The sequence below is a fragment of the Ailuropoda melanoleuca genome, chromosome 7 (assembly GCF_002007445.2).
Source record: "Ailuropoda melanoleuca isolate Jingjing chromosome 7, ASM200744v2, whole genome shotgun sequence".
Classification (NCBI taxonomy): domain Eukaryota; kingdom Metazoa; phylum Chordata; class Mammalia; order Carnivora; family Ursidae; genus Ailuropoda; species Ailuropoda melanoleuca.
In genome coordinates, this window is record NC_048224.1 from 111,951,662 (window position 1) to 111,974,790 (window position 23,129).

Genomic DNA, 23,129 nt, shown 5'->3' on the forward strand with positions numbered 1-23,129 from the left:
GTTGATCTCTTTTCGGTTTCCTCAATCATGTGGACTATCAGGAAAATCCAGCCAGATTTACCTTCCTCTAAAGTCTGCCTAAGGAAACTCAACTACTTTCAGACACTGGGGAATCTCCTACTAGGTACTCTTTTTGAGATAGTGTATGCAGAGGTTCAATCTCTTCCTACCTTCTGTGCAACTCATGGTTGATAAATGTGGAGATTGTCAACACAAAGAAGATAGTGTAATTATTTAGAGAAAACAACAGAGTGCACTTTCCTTTTTTCCCTCAGAAGCTCTGAGAATTGGGGCACCTGGGTGGCTCAGTCAGCTTTGGACTCTTGATTTCGGCTCAAGTCATGATCTCGGGGCTGTGGGATCTAGCCCCAGGTTGGCTCCGACCATGCTGGGCACAGACCCTGCTTGGGATTTTCTCTCTCCTTCTCCCTCTTCCCCTTCTCACCCCTCTCTCTCTCTCTCTCTCTCTCTAAAAAAAAAGAAAAGGAAAGGAAAGGAAAGGAAAGGAAAGGAAAGGAAAGGAAAGGAAAGGAAAGGAAGGAAAGGGAAGGAAAGGAAAGAAAAGAAAAGGAAAAATGCTGAGAATTGAGTATTCTCATACAATGAACATCCTTGACCATAGAAACCACAGTGCCCCTAATGCAATACATAGACTATCACAGTACTTGCCATGCCTGGATTGCAAATTTTCAAACAATTAAAATCCTAGAGCACTGAAGATACTGCTCCAGTCAGGTGCAATGTAGTAGCTATTCACTAAAGATGGTCCTTAATGGACCATGCCTCCCGATAGCCACGTTCCTGTGCCATCCCCCACACTGAAGCTGAGCTGATCTTGTGTCTTGCTTTCCCAATAGCATGGGGTAGAGTGGTGATGTTTGCTTTTCTGAGAGCCTAAGTTGTCCTGTCAGAGTCCTATTGTTCTGAAGGAAAGACCACAAGGAGATAATATGTGGGGAGGTCATATGGAGGGAGATGCTCTGAATCTATTCAGGGAAGGAAGGAGCAAGGGAGGGATTTTGGACATTCTGTCTTGGACATTGACTATGCAGCGACCATCTGACTGAACCTGCATAAGGAAACACAAGCAAGACTAGTGGAAGAACAATACAGCTGGGCCACAGTCAAGCCACAGAGTCATGAGAAATAAAAGAATAGTTGTTGTTTTAGGCCACTAGGTCTTGAAGTAAATTGTTCTGCAGTCATAGATAAACAAAGTAGGCATCCTAAGATAATATACTTTAGCCGTCTTATACTATAGGTGAGGAAATTGAAGACCAGAGCAGTGAACTCATTTAACCAATGTTACAAACTGATTTAGAAAAATGCTGGGATTAAAACTCACATCTCTGAATTTCAGTTAAGATATCTGTTCGTGGCACCTGGGTGGCTCAGTCAGTTGACCATCTGCCTTGGGCTCAGGTCATGATCCTGGGGTCCTGGGAGGGAGTCTGCTTCTCCCTCTCCTTCTATCCCCCCCCCACTCCTGTGTGCTCTCTCTCACTCTCTCTCTCAAATGAATAAATAAAATCTTTAAAAAAAGGTGTCTATTCATCTCACTATGCTGAGTTATTTTAAGTAAATGAACACTTAACACATCTCTGATCAGTAATTTCACTTTTGAGAATCTATTATTCGGAAATAATAAGGACAAAATATTGTGTCTAAAGTTGTTCATCATGGTATCATTTATAATAACAAACAATTAGAAATATTAAGTCAAAATATAGAGGCACAGTTAAAAATATGCTATCTTTATACTTAAGAAAATACAACCATTAACAACAGTGATCTTGAATAGCATCAGAAACATGTGATAGAATGGTAAGCGAAAAAAATGGAACACAATGAAAGCTGGATGCAGAATATTTTATGTAAGAACCTAAAAAATAGTGGTTTTTTTTCTTTTAAATACTAGATAGAGAAAGCATGTGGAAAAGACTATCACCAAAAAAATTGACTATAATTATGAATAAATAGAATAATAAGTAGAACCTTGATTAAGATTAAAGGATATTTGTTTTTTCCCCATTTTTTTCTGTATGGTTTCCATATTTTCATAATGGGCATATATATTGGGGAAAATAAACATGTACCAGAGAGTAAAATTCTATTGACTTTAATTTCATGTCTTTTGATTATTTATAAGGAACTTTTGGGTATTTTGAGCATTTTGGGGTTTTTTGAGCATTTTATAGTCCTCTATTGACAGAGGAAGGAATAGGCTCCATGTGCTTTATTACTTCTCCTATGTGTTCTTTTTTTTAACATGATCCTGATGTCAGCTTAATTTCATTTGTATTTTTCTTAAAAAAGAGTGGAACAAAATATAATTCCATTCTAGTTATTTATATTCTTTGCTTTTTTCAATCTTACATAATCACAATTATAGTGTTTAAAATACAAAATGAATGTCATTCACTGTATGAGAAAATTAAATATTTAATGATTACTTTTACTTGGCATTCTTCTTCCTATTTTCCATTTCCAGCTTCTAAATTTAAAACAGATTTGTTCCAAGAAGAAAACTGCTTGTCCCCTTAGAATATAAGTTATGCTACTGAAATTTGGTACTAGCCTCTTATTCATTCAGCTAATTTACAGGTAAGCCTTTCACTTGAATAACTATGCAACAAACCCATTTCTCAAATAGTTTATTTTTTTCTCTGAAATTTTTTAGTTGGTATGATACATTAGAGAATAAAATATCAACAGTGGAGCTATTTTTACTTGTTAGCATTATTTTAAGATGTGAAATATGATTAAGACTTAAAATTTTAATTTAAAAGCTCTAAATCAATTTTTAAATATGGATTCTTACTGCTACTGCCTGTACCTCTGATTTCCCCCATGCCTTGTTGTAACCCAGAACAGGTTCAAATACAGTTTAAACATCTGAAAAGGATGATGACTCGAAACATAGAACCAAAATGTAAGAATAAGTAAAACAGGAAAGGAATACCTCCACTCATCTCCAGTGAAACAGAGTACATTAAATATATGTATTTTATACAGTTTCTGTGCCACAGTTTTGGCAGGTATGTTTTCCCCCCTGACTTTTAGGATCATAGCTATCATAGATTGTTGAAGTTGCTGGATACTTGACCCCTTAGATAAAAAAGGAATAACTTGTAATCTGGAAAAAGGAAACAAATCTATTTAAGTCAGCATCATTATTTACCTACAGTTAACCTATTTTTTTTTACGATTTTATTTATTTATTTGACAGAGCACGCAAGCAGGCAAGCAGCAAGCAGGAGAAGCAGGTTTCCGCTGAGCAGGGAGCCTGATGTGGGGATCATAACCTGAGCCCAAGGCAGATGCTTAACTGACTGAGCCACCCAGGTGCCCCTATAGTTAACTTATTTTAGAGGTTACAGGGGCTGTTCTCAAGGAAGTTACACACTAGTGAAAGAAATGTAAATACATTGCACAGAAACAAGTAATTATGATATTATGATAATCTGTGATAAATACTTTATTCAGGTATGATCAAAGTAGTAGTTATAGAAATACAAAATATGTCAGCATATATCTTCAAGGCATTCAAAAAAGAAACTCTTTGTTATAGAACATATGAACACATTTTGAGTTTGAAACAATTGCAAATTCTTTCATCTTCATTAATCATCAATCTTATTTTTAAATATAATCCAGTTTTTTAGAATAAAGTCATTTCCATTAACAGCTTAAAAGGTATGAGATTTCATCTTTGGATGACCTCAAGTTTGAACAGCAACCTGAAAATTATATAATGAGGAAATTAAATACACTTTGTTTTAAATAATTTATATCTTGGATTTATTCTCTTTTCTTCGTTGCCTGCACGGAGTCCACATATCTCCATATATGATAAGAGTTATTTATCAAAGAAGAGATTTGCTAGACTTTGTAGAGATTGAACACAAAACTTGAACAACTTCTTGCACCTATCTGGTTATTCTTTCCAGAAGAACTGCTGTCCTCAGAGGGATGGGTCCCTGTGGCCACATTTGTAAACTGTGACTCTATCTCTCACTACAGATGACTGGATTGTAGGGAAACACATGCTCTCCTGCCAATTATATTCTCTCCCCCTGATTTTGGGATTGGAACACAGCAATCTGGGTCAATCATACATGTCACATATTGAAGGTATGCACACTTAGGGCTATCTAAGGCTGAACTGCTCTTCAGCAAGAAGCAGGATAACAAGGAACAACAGGGAAAAAACTAGGTTTTCAATCACAGGAAAAAAAATGGCTAGATTTCCCATGCTGGAGATCAGCCTTTGTTCTAGAAGCTTCCCAGTTCTTGCTCTAGCCTTGGCCAGCCCCGGCGGTGTTCCTGCCGCTACTGCCTCAGAGATTACGCTGAATCTTTGTAATATTTTCCATTCTTTTTCTTACGCAAATCTCTATTTCTGGCCACCATAAAGGTTTCATCTAAGTCAATAGCCTTTTTCTAATTTATAGCAAAATGTAAATGCCAATTTCCAGTGGTATTCCATGGGAGACATTAAACTCTTTGGTTACATTGTAAGCTTTTAAGGATAGGACCCTCCTCTTACCAATTATTCATAGGTCCTAGCACAGCGTGTAATCCCTAAAAATGTGCTTGATCAAACGACTGTGGATGATTAAATGAGAATTTGATGTATCTGTACCACCCGTTTTGTGATTCACCCTATTATTTTTTATTTCAATGGAGCACTTTCTGCTTTTTTACTTGTTTCTTTACATTTTTAGATGCACAGTACTTAATCAGTGTCAAGAAGAAACATCAAGTATGCTGGCAAATGGACTATGGATGAGCCTGCATATTTGACAGTTATTAAGTACTGGCTTAAACTTTGTCTAGGGCATCAGCCAAATGGCAACTGACCAATTCTTTTTTTTCATTCCAGTAAAGTTAACATACAGTGTTACATTAGTTTCAGATACACAATATAGTGATTCAACACTTCTATGCGTCACTCAGTGCTCTTCATGGTAAGCGTACTCTTAATCTCCTTCACCTATTTCAGCCATCATCCCCCCGCCCATCTCCCCTCTGGTAACCATCAGTTTGTTCTCTAGAGTTAAGAGTCTGTTTTTTGGTTTGCTTTTTGTCTTTGTTTATTTGTTTTGTTTCCTAAATTCCACATGTGAGTGAAAGCATACAGTATTTATCTTTCTCTGACTTCTTTCACTTAGCATTATACTCTCTAGATCCATCCATGTTGTCGCAAATGGCAAGATTCTTTCTTTTTTAATGGCCAAATATTATTCCATTGTACATATATATCACATCTTCTATATCCATTCATCTATCAATGGACACTTGAGTTGCTTCCATAATTTGGCTATTGTAAATAATGCTACAATAAACATAGGAATGCATATATCTTTTTGAATTAGTGTTTTCATATTCCTTAGGCAAATACCTGGTAGTGGAATTACTGGATAACATTACTTCTTTCACTTTTTGAGGAATCTCCATACTGTTTTCCGTAGTGGCTGCACCAGTTTGCATTCCTATCAACAGAGCATAAGTGTTCCTTTTTCTCCACATCCTCACTGACACTTGTTGTTTCTTGTGTTTTTTATTTTAGCCATTCTGACAGGTGTGAGGTGATACCTCATTGTGATTTTGATTTCCATTTTGGTAATAATTAGTGATGTTGAGCATCTTTTGATATGTCTGTTGGCCATTTGTACGTCTTCTTTGGAGAAATGTCTTTCATGTCTTCTTCTCATTTTCATTTGGATTATTTGGTTTTTTGGTGTTGAGTTTTATCAGTCCTTTATATATTTCGTATACTAACCCTTTATTGGATATGTCATTTGCAAATATCTTCTCCCATTCCATAAGTTGTCTTTTAGTTTTATTGATTGTTTCTTTTGCTGTGCAGAAGCTTTTTATTTTGGTCTGGTCCCAATAGCTTATTTTCACTTTTATTTCCCTTGCCTCAGGAGACATATCTAGAAAAGTGTCACTACGGCCAATGTCGGAGAAATTATTGCCTGTGCTTCTCTTCTAGGGCCAGTTTTTCCATCACCATCTTATCAAAGACTGTCTTTTTTCCATTACAACAATTTTTAATGCTTTAAGAAAATCTGGTTATTGATCTTTCTGTGTTTCATTCTTGCTTTTAATTTCTGCATTTTTTAGGTGATTGAATTCTAGGAACTTCCAGAATGACTGTACAACTCTAGAGTGTTGATGTCATTAAATCATACATGAGGGAGAGTTTGTTTTCTCACATAACATCCAATTCAAAGACAGTTGTAAGGGCTCTGAAAAACAAAGAGCCCATAAGCTATAGTAGTGTGCAAGGCCTTTCCACCCCTTGCAGGTTTTCATAGGTACTTCAGTTGAAGTTTGTTGTAGATCAAATGAACAGGGTGGATAAGATCTTCTTTCTCTCAGAGTGAGAGGTCATTGTCTTCTATAGAGAATTCAATCAGTAACAACCAGAACTGAAGGTTCTGCAACACTGTTCCCCTTTTTCTTTTTGGTTGAATAAGTTATGGTCATAAAATTCATCCATTTTTACATTGATTCAGGTCTTCATTGAATCATGCTATACTGTTTTCAATAAATACTGATTTTTCTGCAACTAAAGGTGGAAACAGTGGCCATAGGGAAGAGAAAGTCAGGGGAGGAGGGAGTAGTATTGAACTTTACTTCTTGAAAATGTAAAGAATTTCTAGAGGAAAGTAATGGAGATTAATGGAGGGATGCCTTACAATTAAGAAATCAATTTTTTTTCACTTTTTTCTCTGCTTTTAAACAGCTATTGTGATCATCTATCTTACATATTCATCTATTTTGCTAAGTAGTCAGAAAGGGATGCATTAACATTGACATATCAGTGTTGTACAAGATGAAAGATGCCTGCTAACTTGTGCTTAATGAATTCTGAGTCATCTTTCCATGAAGGTTACAAAATCAAACAAAAATTTTATTGCTGGAAGAGACTTTAGTAATTAAATAATTATTAATTTTGTCCTTAATATTAATATTTGTTTCAATTCCATCTTATCCAAACATTTCATTTCATTTCATTTCATATATGAGAAATACAAGGCTTCAAGATGAAATAGCACTAAAGTCAATTGAAAGTTAGTGGCTAAACCCAGATCTTCTGAATCAACGTCTTCCCCAGTATATGGCAGTATTTCCTCAGATTTTTTTTGAGGTTTATTGGAGATGACTAGAATAAACAACATATTTTTGTGTTTATCTGAATGTATAATAAATATCCTTGAATCTGAGAATTTGCTCCATTAGGAATGAATTCGTTGCCCTGAAATCAATCTATGAATTGATTCTTCCAGTTGGCATGTTTGTCCACGTTGGACATTTACTCTGGTTTCTAGAAGAAAAAATATGGTTAAAAAGAATTCTGAGAGAAGAAGTTGAATAATAGATGATTAGAAAATTTTACATGTACTCTTCCTGTACAGCTTCCTGTCATTAAAAATAAGATTCAAGATTTTTGGTTAGAGAACTATAAGTGAAAATAAATATTTAGAAAAAACATTTGACCTAACTTAAACTTCTTGTAAAGATATTTACTACAAAGATATAAATTTGGCATTTATCCCAGACAAAATCTGGAATGGATATTTAAAGAACTACGAGTATTTAAGGAATAATTACTAGGATATCACATGGATTCCCTAAGACATTAGGAAGAAGTCATATCAGACTAAACTCATGTCCTTCTTTCATGGGCTTACTCTATTGAATAATTAGGAATATATAGCAGATATGCGACAAGTGTGTAGAGATATTAGCAAGAAATTCGAAATGTTTTCTTATGAAATTTTAGTGAAAGAGATTGGAAAATATGCACTAGTTTTAAAACAAATAGATTTAAAAAGAGTTGAATGATTTTATTCAAAAGTTGTTCAACTAATAATAATCTAGTAGCTATGATTTATTGAGCACTTACTATGAATGAGTTATTTACTAAACATGTGTTTTCTCACTTAATATTTAATGAAACCTGTGAAAGATACTCAAATTTTATAGATGAGAAAACTGCAGGTTAGAAAGTAAATCAACTTTCCCAGAATCAGTCAACAAAGAGAGGCCAATATATGAGCACAAGTTGTTTGACTCCTAGACCATACTCTACCATTAGATTAACATAATCTTAGTGGAAGAGTCTAGTGTTGACCTTGGCTTTATTTAGTTCAGAAGAATTATCCTCCTTGAACGAAATATGGAGGGCACACCCAAATGATAGATTTGTAATGTCATATAATTTTTAACCTATTGACATGAAATAATGAATCATTTATTTGTATTGCTGGTAGTTTTGCTTAATTTATTCTATTAATAATATTTTACTGGGCATTTATAATTTGAATGACAGAATGAGGATCTGGAATGATATTGAATTGGTATTATTAGGTTGAAGTAAACAAGATGAAATTTAATGAAGATAAATGTAAGAACTGGCCCTTGGGTCGAAGAAAGCAAAGTAAGAACATCTGAGAGAAGCAATGTGTGTGGCTTAGCATGGGTGATATTGTATTTTATAATGAAAATATATATTTGGTTTTTGTCCCTGGTACAGGGCTCCTAAAACCCTTGGAATTTTCTAAGTGTTGAGAGCAATCAAGGTATCTTTTACGATGTTAATGAGGTAATGTTTCGAAAACTTGGTAACTTAAAGATTTAGGCAGTTGCCTGGAGAGCCAGCCAAATGATTAAATCCAAACTTTCAATCCTATACCCCTGAACTCTAGGGAAGGGAAAGGGGTTGGAGGTTGAATCAATTGACAATGGCCAATGATTTAATCAATTATTCCCATGTAATGAAACTTTCCTAAAAAGGACAGGATATGGAGAGCTTCCAGACTGGTGAACATGTGGAGATTTGGAGAGAGTGGTGTGCTGAGAGGATATGAAGCTCAGCTTATACCCACATACCTTGCCCTCTGCATCTCTTCCATCAGGCTGTTCCTGAGTTAAGAGAAGACTGACAATCTAGTAAGTAGTTTCTTTGAGTTCCATGAGTCGTTCATGCAGTTGAAATTCCATGCATAACTTTTGGCTTCCCCAAAACTTAACTACTAATAGTCTACTGTTAACCAGAAGCTTTACCAATAACATAAACAGTCAATTAACACACATTTTGTATATGTGTTAAATACTGCATTCTTATAATAAAGTAAGCTAGAAAAAAGAAAATGTTATTAAGAAAGTCATAAGGATAAGAAAGTACATTTACAGTACTGCCCTGTATTTATTGAAAAACATCTGCATGTAAGTGATCTATGCAGTTCAAACTTGTGTTGTTCAAGGGTCAACTGTAATTGGTCAGAGTTGATTGCTGTTGGTGATATGAAAAAAAACATACATTACAGCATGTGTGAAAAAGACTTTGCAGTTTTGGTTTATAGTAAGTTCCAAGAGAGGTGACGTTTTGATGTGGGAGCTCAGAGAACCTCTCTGATCACAAGAGTATTAACAGAATATTAATAGAACAAGAGAACAGTGAAGGGGGACAATGCCGGACTCTTTCACGTTGATCAGAATACCTCTGACATTTGTTTGTATGTTCTAGGTGCCATAAAGCATATGGATATGTGTCCATGTGAGATTGTTAAAGGGAATGAAAACATGTCATAGAGAAAAGAAAGAGAGGATGTTCAGGTAAGGGGGAGTAGCTTTATAGCTATCTTTAAATATTAAAAGATTTTTCAAATGGAATGTGGCCAGAGACTGGTATACAAAATATAGAGTTTGGGTCATTGTATGATAACTAAAGCAAAACTTTTGTTTTAACACTGGAAGGTATTTTTAATAACACTGTTTCAAGACAGCATGGGCTGCCCCATTAGGAAGTGGGTGTTAGCCCTAGAGGCATTCAAGCAGACACAGAAAAAGGAACTGTCAGAAATTTGGTAAACAAATACAAATGGTCTCATCCCTGAAGAAAACTCTAAATTATGTGGTAAATCTACAACTTTGGGTGGAGAGGGGAGAAGGTGCCAATAATTTTGTAGCCGATCTCAAAGGCAGCTAGGACACACACACCTACTTTCATTGGCATTTCTATGATGTTCAGCCTACTCAGTTTGCTGGTGGAAAATATTTTGCATATTTAAAAAAAGGGCTTTAGAGATATTGGCTCAGAATAACTATGACTTGCTCTAATTAATAGTTCCTAGACTTTATATAAATTATAGTTCCTAGACTTTATATAAATTAAATAACAAAAACAAAGAAGTTGATATAGTGAAACATACTGAAAATTACGACTGTGCGTTCTATCTCTCCCAGCCCCAATCTGATCCTTTACCATTATTGTGTATTTACTTGTTGTTTATTTATCAGATAGGCACATAACCATGAAAGTAAAGTCTTCATGGTATTTTGAAGAAGACAGCCGTTGCCCTTTGGTGTGGTTTGATTCTTCTCTTCAGGGAGCACACATTACAGCCATGCTTTTTTAGAGAAAAGTATCAAAAAGTGGTTTGTCTTGTGACTTTTTGACTTCTCCTCCTCCCCTTCCAGCCACAGTCGTCTCCCTGCTTCCAGACTCTGAGACTTGAATGTATAATTGCACCCTGTTGTCTGCGGAGTAATTTTAGCCTCATTTTGACTCGTTGCACAGCAGGATGACAAGAGTGCTGGCTGTCAGGCGGGGTCAGAGGTCAGCCATTACCCCCTGGACCATGGGCAGCAGCCTTATCAGGGTTCTCTGGAGGGCTCTTCTCAGCCTTGGGATGGGTCTGCAGCTGGCTGTGTGTCTCTTTAGATGACTCTGGATGAAAACATGGACTGTTCTCAAGACACAAGTTCCCGGCATGCAGTTTGGCTCCTTGTTTCTTTACCAAAGATATGAGAGCCATTCCAAAATGAAAGAAGTTATGTTCTTGCGCTTGCCATATAAACTTCGAGTGGAATATGTACATAAGCCAGCATTGAAATATATGTCTGGTTTCCTTTATACACTTGAGATCTTAAAATGATATTTTAAAAGGATGTTAAACCAGTATGTTACATTAGGCTGGAAACTGCTAGGTATTAAGTAGGAGAATTATTTGGATGCAAACAGATGAATTTCATTCGCAGGCTAAAAATCCTATGGATCCTGTAAAGGATCATGAAATCACAGAGTTTAAAAAAAAAAAAAGGAAAAAGAAAAAAAGCGCATCATATGTCAGCTAACCTAATCCTATAGGTGATAAAATAATATTGCTTAAATAACATTTCTTATGTTTTTTTCTAGTCTAGATTGAAATCTCTGATGGGATGCAGATTCAGATACATTTGTAGAGACAGAATATTTTACTGTAATTGAACTGTTCTCCAAATCTGTTTTCAAATATCTGAAATATTTAACATAATTGATCTCTAAATTTTAGGTAGACATACTGATCTAACACATGGTAATTTCAATGAACAAATCTACTCGAAAATGAAATTGAGAGCTTGCTTATCAAATTTGCGGATTTTACTAAACGAAGTGACAATGTTAATGTTCCAGAAACCAGGAATAAAATACAAGATGACCTTGAGAAAATTGGTCAATCTAAAAAAGATGATATTTAGTAAGGGCCAATATAAAATGGGTGGGGGGAAAAAGTTTAAACACAAATATAGAAGGGGGTTAGTAACCCAAGAAATGTTGTTGTAAATGTACAAAAAGAGAAGTATGAATAAAGTACTTTTATGAAATATTTTGGTGTGATATCATGATGTCTATCAAATCTGTTAGGCGCCAGGAAGCACTCCTCCTGCTCTGTCTTACAGAAGAAGAACAGTGTTTCATTCCTATTATTCCATTTCATTCTAGTATTCACGTTGGGGAGCTGTAGTGCACGTATTTAAGCAGAGTTTAGGGCAGGATTTTAAATCGTAGAGAGCCCCAGTGTCATCAGAGAAAAGTCATTTTTAGATTAGGCTAAGGTGAAAACACAGAAATCAGGATGTGGTATGATATTGATGAAGGACATGGGAAGTGAGGGCAGGTAAGAAACATAGGCAGGCTGAGTTAGACTGAGGCAGATGGGGTCAGAGACAGGAACCGAGAATCAGGCCGTTGAACTAGAGGTGTTAGCACCAGGGCTCACGGTGGGTGTGTTGGAAAGCCCCAAGTTTAATTTTCTGCTTGCAGCAGAGGGATTTGAGACCCATGACAACTTTAGAGATCTGGTTGTATGGGTTCCTTCACTTGATCCTTCCGGTCAATGCTAAGAGAACTACCACCATTTCTATCATTATAATTAACGTTTCCCTTATTGAAGGCTTACTGTGTGCCAGGACGTAGTATAGGGGTCATTTGTTCCTTTATTCTATAACTATGTATTGAGCCTAGAATGTGTCTTATAGGGGCGCCTGGGTGGCACAGTCGTTAAGTGTCTGCCTTTGGCTCAGGGCGTGATCCTGGATCCCTGGGATCGAGCCCCATATCAGGCTTCTCCACTGGGAGCCTGCTTCTTCCTCTCCCACTCCCCCTGCTTGTGTTCCCTCTCTCGCTGGCTGTCTTTCTCTCTGTCAAATAAATAAATAAAATCTTGAAAGAAAAAAAAAAGAATGTGCCTTATATTGTGATAGTTACTAAGATACACTGGTACGTAAAACACCATGGTCTTTGCTCTTCTAGCAAGGGTGAGACAGATACTAATTACATAGTGTATATAACCTAAATAAATATAAATTTACATGTAATTAAAATGTGATAAATTCTATTTACAATAAAGAGGGACACTAGGAGACCGGGGACTCTGATTTTGTCTGAGCAAGTTTTACAATACGAAGGATGAGCAGGAAAGAGCTGGAGGAAGAGGACAGAATGGTCTCTGGATGGAGAAGATTCTTGAAGGACACAAGAGCCTGTGAGATACTGGGGAGAGTTCCACAGAGAGGGCCGGAGACTGGGAAAGAGGCCGGTTCACACAGGGCCTAGTGGAGTATCTTAAGGAGCAACAGGAAGCTGTTGACAGTTTTCAAGTACTGATATAAAGTGATTTAATTTCTAGTTTTTCTTAAGATAACCTCAGCTACAGTGGGAAGTATGGGCTGGAACAAATGTACAAACTAGTTAAGGGGCCAGTTACTTGGACCATCATAAGAAAGATAAAGAATAATAATGCATTCAGTGCTCACAACCTAGGAAGATGCTCATTTATAGAAGAATAGACAGAGGCTTGGAGAGGTAAGTTCCCAAAGTCTACGTGCCTATGTGCCTACATGAGAGATTAACTCTTTTGTGTTCAGTCACATACTCATTAAAGCAAGATGCATATAAATGTAGAACTGGAACAGTAACTTAGATCCTATGTAAATTAATTCACTGATTTATGCAAATAATATTGTTGCATTGCAGTTTTCGGCATGGGGACACAATATTGAAAAGAAAAAGTTCCTCTAATAAAGATTATATTTTAGTGGATGAAAACATACATAGATTAACTAACTACCTAAATATCAGGAATATAATGGTAATCACAAAAAAAGCATCAGGGCACCTGGGTGCCTCAGTTGGTTAAGCATCCAGCTCATGCTTTTGGTTCAGGTCACGATCTTGGGGTCATGGGATGGAGCTCCACATTGGGCTCTGCACTGAGTGTGGAACCTGCTTGGGATTCTCTCTCTTCTTCTCCCTCTGCCCCTCCCCACTCACACACATACACTCTCAAAACAAAACAAAACAGGGGCGTCTGGGTGGCTCAGTTGTTAAGCGTCTGCCTTTGGCTCCGGGCATGATCTCAGGGTCCTGGGATAGAGCCCCGCATCGGGCTCCTTGCTCTGCTGGGAGCCTGCTTCTTCCTCTCCCACTCCCCCTGCTTGTGTTCCCTCTCTCGCTGGCTGTCTCTCTCTCTGTCAAATAAATAAATAAAATCTTAAAAAACAAAACAAAAAACAAACAAACAAAAGAGGATCATGTGGTAGGCAGCGACAGAATGACTTCTGTTGTTTGGTGGAAACAAAGAAGTTCTCCTACAAACAAAATAACAAGTAGAAAGACCAGCCTGTCTCCAAGAATCCTCTTTATGTTCACCAGTAAAAGTTGGAAAGAAGTATGTTCCCTACACACCACAGAGAAGAAACACATTCATTTATGCTTGTTTGGGGATAAGTAGTACTAATCCACAAAAGACAGACCAGATACTTGCAGCATATACCTGAGACTTGGACATCAGGAAGAATTTCTCGTTCTCCCATAAAGTAATAAACACTAGAAAGCATGCAGTGAGAGGAGTTATAAACCCCATACCTACTGTGATTGGCAGAATTCTCACATGGCCGCCATGACATTTGCTGCTGGGCATTACACCTGTGACTATGTTACATGGGGAAAGACGTTTCACAGATGTAATTAAAGTTACTAACCTGTGAACCTTACACTAAGAGATTGCTGAGTGGGCCTAACCTAACACACCAGATTTCAAAACCACAGAGCTTTCTCCTGATGGCAGAAGAGGAAGTCAGGGAAATTCTAAGTATAAGAGGGGTTTGAGAAGATATTGCTGGCTTGAAGAATGTTGTATGATGTACAGTGTCTAACATTTGCTCATAATCATTATTGAAAAAAAGCAGCCAAAATCTATCATAAGCACAAAATAGGTACACTATCTTCCTGATATGATATTTCAGTGTTCTCTTTTTAATATACAAACACAAACTTGAGCTGTGAAAATATCCTTGTCTGGATCTTACCTGGCAGTTATGGAATGTGGAACACCAAAGAGATGGTACTATTCCTGAGTCCACTATTTTAAACCAATGAATGTGTGTGGTTTTATTTGTTTTTAAAAGAACCAATACAGAGCTATGGACTTTTTAATCAATGGCATAATTTTCATAAGAAATATATGCATTTAATATTTGGGGAAATTTTTATCAAATGATTGCATCCAAACAAGCAAATTGAGTGACTCTGTGTGTTAGAATTTGGTATAGAAAACATTTGTGTGGGCAGTCTATATTAAGTACTTTCAAAATCCCTTTCTGTAGGAAGCAGTATCATATTATCAAGAAATGACACAAACTTGTTACTAATAGAATTAAGTCACATTCTTTAACAGCACATTAAATGAGATATTTGCGTCCTTGCCTCCCCACCCCCATTCTCTTCTCTTCAGCAGAGATGTCAACTAACTACCAAATATTGGTGCTTCCTCTTCCAAACTTCTCATTAAGAGACACTTACCTAGCTGTCACCAAAGACTACACTTCCCAGCCCCCTTTTTAGCCAGACCTAGTCAGGTCAATGTAGATAGTGTGCCTCTTTTTCCTTTGCTTCATCAGCCAGCCATAAGCAGAGGATTCTTAGGTCCTAGAGTGGATGGAGGGGTCCCAAGATATAAACACCCTGAATCCCTGAATCACTACATGGAAGACTGCTTGCCAACCAGGAATACATACAATGTACTATTAGGAAGTGTCAAGTAAATTTCATTGTGTTAAGCTAAGAAGTGTGTGTGTGTGTGTGTGTGTGTGTGTGTGTGTGTGTGTGAAGCATAAATGATAATAATTCTGCAAAATTTTTCTGCAATGATCTCTATAACCTGAAAGTTTCATGTATCTGATCAAAATCTTAGAGAAGTACTGATGTTATTAGTACTTCAAACCCATGTTATAAAGAGAAAATGCAGTAAAAATTATATCCTATTTGGCTTTTATTTTAGAGAAAAAAAAAGGTATCTCTGTCATTTTCAAATCACTACTTGGAGCTCTTTATCATTAAAAAAAGTAAACATTAATGAGGTCATTTTTTTAGCTCTAAGTAAAGAATTTCCAGATTCATTAGATGTTTTTATTTGTTGTTGATGTCATAATACATAGTTAATTTTCAATCTATTTTAATAAATATTTGGTCTCCCAAACCAAACATGATGTAACAAGTAATTAAATGAAATTGGTAGTCAACAAGTAATGTTTTCTTTTTGCACAACTAATTTAAAATAAAATAATAACTATGCATCACTTAAATGGAAAAAATTAAGAATTTTCTTTAATTACAATGAATATTATGAAATGTTATAAATAAACTCAATAAATCTATAATAATAAACTAACTTAAAAGGAAATATTTTTCTTTCCTATAAAAGGCCACTTCTTTCTCATATACCACATGAAAATATGAAATGACTTAAAAAAAACTTTTAAAAGAATTTACAAGATCATATATTACTGTGAAAGAAGCTTAAGAGTCAGAAAAATTCAAATATATTTTATTAGACAAAAGTGTCAATGATAAGAATCAATAATGACAATATTATACTATTTCTCTATTTTCCTTTGGGTTTTATTTTCTGATTCATTTGAGCCTTCTTTGATAGGGTAGGTATGTCCTCAACACGATTTGACTTTGATTTCTCTAGGCTGGCCCTACAAAATTCCTCCCTCCTTCTTCCCTCCCTCCCTCCTTCCAAATTTGATGAGCACCCACTATGGGACAGATATTGTTCTAAGCCCTGGCATTATCACTGTGAACATGGTCCCTGACTACAAAGAACGTTAGATCTAGTGGGTAAAACAGACAAGTAATAACTAAAGTGGCAATTACAATGCGTCACGATGTACACGATGACAGCAAGCAAAAAAGAACAATAAGGAAACACCTATGGCAGGAGCAGCTAACCCAGATGGAGGAGGTCAGAAATTCTCCCAGAAAAAAGCTGTCTACACCATAGCCTGCATGCTGGTGAAGAGCTGGCAAAGTGCAGAGTTCAGGATATCTTCCAGACCAGAGCACAGCCGCTGTTGCAGGGGCAATGTAGCGCATCAAAGCTGGAGCAGTGCGCAGGGGCCGGTTCGCACAGGACCTACCTGTAAGCTGTGGTAAGAGCTTTAGACTTCACTCTGGGGGAAATGGGGAGCTAGGAAAGGATTTGAAGCAAGAGAGTGACACGGTTCATTTTGTGTTGTAGGAAGACTACTCCTGTTGTAAGAAGGTAGGGAACATGGAGGGGGGCTGTCTGGTTAACAGTGGGCAGTGGTGGACGGAATCCAGGGAAGAGATCATGGTGGCCAAACCGAGGCAGTGTCTTTGGGTATAGAACAAATGAACAGATTGAAGAGACACGTAAGGGGTGTTAACTGGATTTAGTAGTTTTAAAAGAAAAGGCAAGAGTAGAGGTCTTCTTGTATTTCATAAACACATATTTTAAGACTGAGTGGGTTCCACCTCATTATTGAGACTGGGCTCTTTTCTCAGACTAGCCTCTCATCTAATTCCAAGTGGAGAGGTTCAGTGCTGTCTCTGACCTATGTGTAAAGACAAAAGTCATCAAGGCCTCTTAACGCGGTCCACATCTCACCTCCCCCTTCAATCCAGGAGCTAGGAGAACAGCCCAAGTTTGCATTTCAAATAATTCTATTTGTTGTAGCGTATGATTGCTCCTCATTCTTCTTATGTCCTAGGAGTTTCAAAGTTACTCATAATTCCAGGTGGTGGATCTTGATGTTTCCTGACAGATGAAGGTTTTGTGCATATTTTCTTCCTGCTCCTTTCTTCCTGCTCACTCTGTGTTCTCCAATGCTCCACATAATAGCAACTACATTTTAATGCAATGACAGCCATGGAAAAATAAAACTATCAGTCATTGTCAAATATTTTATAAATGGAGACAGAGGAGAGGTTCAGTGCTCTGCGTAACAAGGACAGAGGAGAAAGGTCAGTGATATATCATGTGGTATAGGATTTCCCCTTAAGCAATCTTCAGTTAAGACTTGCTCGCAGTGTGGGAGCTTTTGTTGGCAAGGGACTCTTAACGCTGCCCCTCAACTTAAGGCTACAAATATTCAACTCTCTGCTCTGTATGGTATTGGAGAAAGGAAAGGATGCATTCAAGTGGATTTGGGAAAAGGATTAATTTTTGTCATTTATGAAAGCCAGGAACTAATGTTCACAGTTGTTTAACTTATGAAAAATTAATTAGATGACTTATAAATTATGTATGTGGGAAAAAGAAAATCTATCAATGGCTGGTTTGAGGATTCAGAAGGGCACTTAAGTTGATAACAAAAGGTATTTTGTGCAGCAGGTCACGTTTGGGGTGGGCTTTTGTTCTTCCTTTGTGCCTGAAAATGGTGAATACTGAATTGTTCTTATGTAATCCCCTGGTAGTGAGGGAACTAGTCATTTCAATAGAGTTTATCACTATGTGCTTGTCTGCTGTTTGGAAGCATAGAAGGCAATTGACAAAAACTGAATAGGAAAGTCAGAGGACTGAAAAGTTTTTAGAACTAGAATGTCTGAATACTGAACCCATGTGCCTAGCAACACCACATGACCTCATACTGAGCCCTTCTCCCAGATCTCTTGAGAAAAAAATAAGCACAGTGACGCTGGAAGTCAAAACTACATGTAATATAATAAGTAAACATATCTGATGCCAAAAGATGTTGAGATTTATATTTAAGAATCTCTTGTAGAGTAATAAAACATATTTCCTTACAAAGTATTGTCAGCAAGCCCTCTTACTCAACCATAAACCCCAACAGTTAAAACCTGTCATAGACAAGACTCGCTTAACTCATGCTCTAACTGAAACCCATTGTTATTTCTTATCGCACTTTCTTGAGGCACTGATGAAGACAAGACGTTTTGCAATGACCTGAACATTCCAACTGCCAGCCCAGAAAAGCCATGAGAGCAACGGAATGCCTAGAAGACCACACCCCACACACCCGATTCCCTGCCCGTGATCACCGCTGAACACATACCAGACCCCACTCCCAATCATGAGCTCTCTCCTGCTCTCCTGCACGTGCTCTTCAGAACCTCTTTCTGAAACTCTAGGTGTCTGTCTCGCAGGTGGGGAGGTTGGTTGTTAAGGCTTGAGCCTGGCACCTCCCCCAGTGGCCAGCACTCCAAATAAATTTCTCCCTTTCTTTTTTTCCAAACCCTCAACTCTTTGAGTTATTGATTTCCCTTGCAACAAGTTTGAGTTTGTTCAGCAACCTTGTTGGCAAACCCAGCCAGGAGCTCTGCTTTCAATTTGTCTAGCCCCCTTCAGGATTGCCCAGGACTTTGCAGTAGGCTATGGTAGCACCAAGGCTTATCCGTTCTGTTCCTCAGTGGCTGTGATAGATCCTTCAGTAACCATCTGACTTTTAAGGGAATATTTGCTATTACTGTACTTTTTTTCTGGTTAATTTTCTCTTCCATACCAAGAAATATAGGCAGTAGCAACACCCATGAGTAGTTGCAAATTAGAGTACAATGGCTGTGTCGGAAATATTCAATCTCACTTTGCAAGATATAAATAGGACTATCAATTAATGTCTTTTTTATAGTTCCATAAATCTGTTTTTGGAGCAATGAATGGGGATATAATAATATTATATTATATTTAATGTAAATAAATGTAGTTAAAATTCAAAATAATTTGTTCTAGTTTAAATTCTCTAATGAAATGAAAAATGACAAATGGTAACTCAGAAAATAGTAGGTATTCCAACTTAATGATATATTATCCTCAGTGCCAGTCTTGGTAAGTATGATTAGAATCTTAAGTATAAACTAAATTACATCCTTCAATTGGTATACAGTAGATGATTAAGCATTAAATGAAAAAAATTAAATTCCTGGTACTGTCTGGTATTTTCTACAGCTATTTTCCTTTTACTCTTTTTCTTCATCTTTCTTGAAAAAAGATAGTTTTCTTTATTTAAAGAAAATAGTTTAATTAACACTATGCAATAAAATTTCAAAATAAAATTGAAAGAAATTGATGAGTTTGGCCTGGAACTGGAGAGACATTTAAAAGGAAAGTATAAATATACCTAAAGGACAGTCTAGCAATCTAGTCTAGTTTAGCAATAAGGTGGGCACCTGAGTTTGGCCTCTTTCATTTTAAGGAGAACTGTTCGAGGGCTTCACTGTAGTATGTATTACAGTATGCAACTGATTTTCATGGTGATAAAACCCTTGAGATTTTATCTTATACGTATGGTTCTACAGAAGAAAAAATATGGATAGAAATATTAATTCCAATTTTACTGTCAATTCTAATTCACAGGTGCCCAAATATTAAAACTGAGTGACTGAAATGTGTCTCATTATATTCTAGGCATTTGCAATGTCAAATCTACAGAGATGCACGCACCTGGAGACAAATGACCAGACTACCGTAAAACAGAAGCTTAATTATGTTCACTCACATTTTCAAATTATTCCCAACAAATTACCTTGGGTAGATGACACATCCATCAAGGCAAGACTCTAATTTCGTATTCACAGTAATGTGCTCCTGTAAACTGCTCTAATAAGGCTTTAACTAAGTTTTCCTTGTGACCTCACTGAGCTGAAATATTGCAGGCTGTGTGTTTTGCAGTGTCTCCAATTAATTTCTGACCTTGGTGCTGCCTGGGCACAATGAGGCAAGTGAAGGGTGGAGATCAGATTTAATTTTGAATTTCCTGACTGCTGCTGGTTTGTATCTCAACTTCAACATTACTTAAACATGTTATTTTTGGTCAGTGACTTTTTATGCAGCACCACTGGGCAAATGTAATTAAGTAGGCTAAGTTTTGTTCTCAGCTGTCCTCTGAGTTCTTGTATGGGAACTTGGAGTCTCAACAGGAAACACCTGTATGGTAGTTGTATACCAAGCCTTCCCAGGAAATTAATATATAACATTGTTCCTGAGCCTCACAAACTCTTCCCCAAATAGAAATGCCCAGCTGTACTTGAGGGCTGTATTTTTAATTACTTGTGAAAATCCAACCTCTTGGCTTAGAAGTGAGCCTTGTTATAAAGGTCTGTTAGGCTTAGCTGCATCAATGGACAGCCACATCATCCATTCATTTGATCATTCAGTTTTAGAAAATGTTTGATTCAACCAACTTTTACTGAATACCTACTCTGTGTAAGGATTGTGGAGGCATACAAAACGAAATCAGGAGTAGATCCTACCCTCAGCAGAGATTAACGAGAAAAGCATTATTTTCTTGAATGGACCTCAATTAATTCCTTCTGGGAGACAACCAGCAGATACTTAGATAGGCTGTTTGCTCGGTGAAAAATAAGTTGAAAGCATGCTGCTATAACCCCCATTTAATCTGTTTTGGGCAATGTATATAGATTAAACATAGTAAAAAAAAAACCAATTCAATAAAACATTTTAGAAAGATGAACATAACAAAACTACACTTTGGATTTCATAGCTGAGCTCCTGATGAAGTTGGAGAAATTCTCAGAGACCAGAAGTGAGGGTATTGAAAACAGAAATGGTAACTCAAATTGGACATGAGTCTCTAGTTATGCTGGTAAAATTTGCTGATTGACCTCACTCAGAAGTTTGGGTTTTAATAGCTTAGTGGTCTCAGGAAATAAGGCTTTGAGCCTAAGTAAAATGAGACACTGGAACTGAAAACCCAGCACAAAGCTGCAGGTCTTGAAGAGCTGCGTCCTTAGAGAAAGGGTGTCCTGAAAAGCCCCTTCCCCTGCAATAGGGAAATAGCAGGGATACTTACCAGGGTCAGCCTCAGCTCAGGACAGGGGACAAAAGTTTTCCCCAAGACCCGCAATCACAGATTTCCCTCATTTGAGCTTAAAATTTGAATTTACTGCAGCAGACATATCTAGATAACATCAAGCTAAGAACTTAGAGTGATCAGGGATCAAAAGTGCCCCACAGAGTATAATAGAAGTGAACACAATTCCAGTCAAGAGTGATGCATGTTCAACCCAGACGTCATGTCATCTCCAAAGATAAACCACCAGCTTATACTAAAAAATTAGAATTTGTCTCCAAAATATGCAAAGAACTGTTAAAACTCAATAATGAGAAAACAACCAGTGCAATTGGAAAATGGGTAAAAGATCAGAGCAGGCACCCCACCAAAGCAAATATACAGATAGCAAATAAGGTATGGAGAAATGCTCAGTATCATATGTCATTATAAGATTCAAACAACAAAATTAAAACAACTATGAGATACCACTACACCCCGATTAGATTGGCAAAAATCCAAACACTAACAACACCAAATGCTGATGAGGATATGGAGCAACAGGGACTCTCATTCACTGTTAACAGGAATGAAAAGTGGTACAGCTTTTGGAACCACTTTGGAAGACAGTTTGTTCATTTCTGACAAAACTAAACATAGTCTTACCATGTGATTTAGCAATTCTAGGTATTTAACCAAATGAGTCGAATACTCACATGCTCGCACAAAAACATCCACATGGATGTTTAGAGTAGCTTTATTCGTACTCGCCAAAAGTTGGAAGCAACTAAGAGGGATAAACTGTGGTGCGTTCATACAATGGGGTATTATTCAGCAATAGAAAGAAATGAGTTATCAGGCTGTGAAAAGACATGAAGGAATCTTAACAGCACACTGTTAAGTGAAAGAATCCAGTTTGAAAAAGATACATACTGTATGATTCCAACTATATGACATTCTAGAAAAGACAAAAGTATGGGCACAGTAAAAAGATTAGTGGTTGTCAGAGATTCAGGGAAGAGAGGAAGAGAGAGATGAATAGGTAGAGGCACAGAAGATTTTTAGGGCAATGAAACTATTCTGTGTAATACTGTAATAACAGACACATGAAATTATAATTTATCAAAATCCATAGAACTGTATAACACAAGCATAAACCCTAAAGTAGACTATGGACTTTAGCTGATAATAAGGTATCAACATTTTTTTTCATCAGTTAAAACAAATGCACATCACTAATGTATTATGTTAATAACAGGGGAAACTCTTGGGGGTGTTATATGTAAGATTCTCTGTACTTACTGCTCATTTTTTCTAGAAGTTTAAAACTCTAAAAGATAAAGTCAGTTAATTTCAAAAATTTACAGAAGAAAGCAGCTACCGTAAAGAAACGTCAATTAGAATAGCTGAAAGGGAATTAGCATTTTGGCAATATCAAATAATTGATTTATTGGCTATAATTAGAGTGTTTGAAATGTTTAAGGAACAATTATATAATTGATCAAGAAATAAGAAAAGGTAAAGAAAAAAAAGAACCAGGAATATTTAAAAATTAGTCAATAGATAATCTAGAAAAAATGTTATAATTGAAATTAAAGACTTACTGAAAACATTAGACTCCCCTTTCAGCCTAGTGGAATAACAGGGACCATATTTACCCTCTTACCTGAATCAACTAAAAAATTGAGCAAAATATAGGAAATAATGGTTTTCAAGACACTAGATATCAGATA

General features: G+C 36.7%; 1 long non-coding RNA gene across 1 annotated transcript; it reads left to right on the plus strand.

Moving 5' to 3' along the window:
* The first annotated feature begins 8,819 nt into the window (after window positions 1–8,819).
* On the plus strand, window positions 8,820–10,862 carry LOC117803114. Its single transcript, XR_004626774.1, has 3 exons — window positions 8,820–8,967; window positions 9,545–9,633; window positions 10,498–10,862. It is a non-coding gene; the product is annotated as an uncharacterized LOC117803114 (long non-coding RNA).
* Window positions 10,863–23,129: the final 12,267 nt, after the last annotated feature.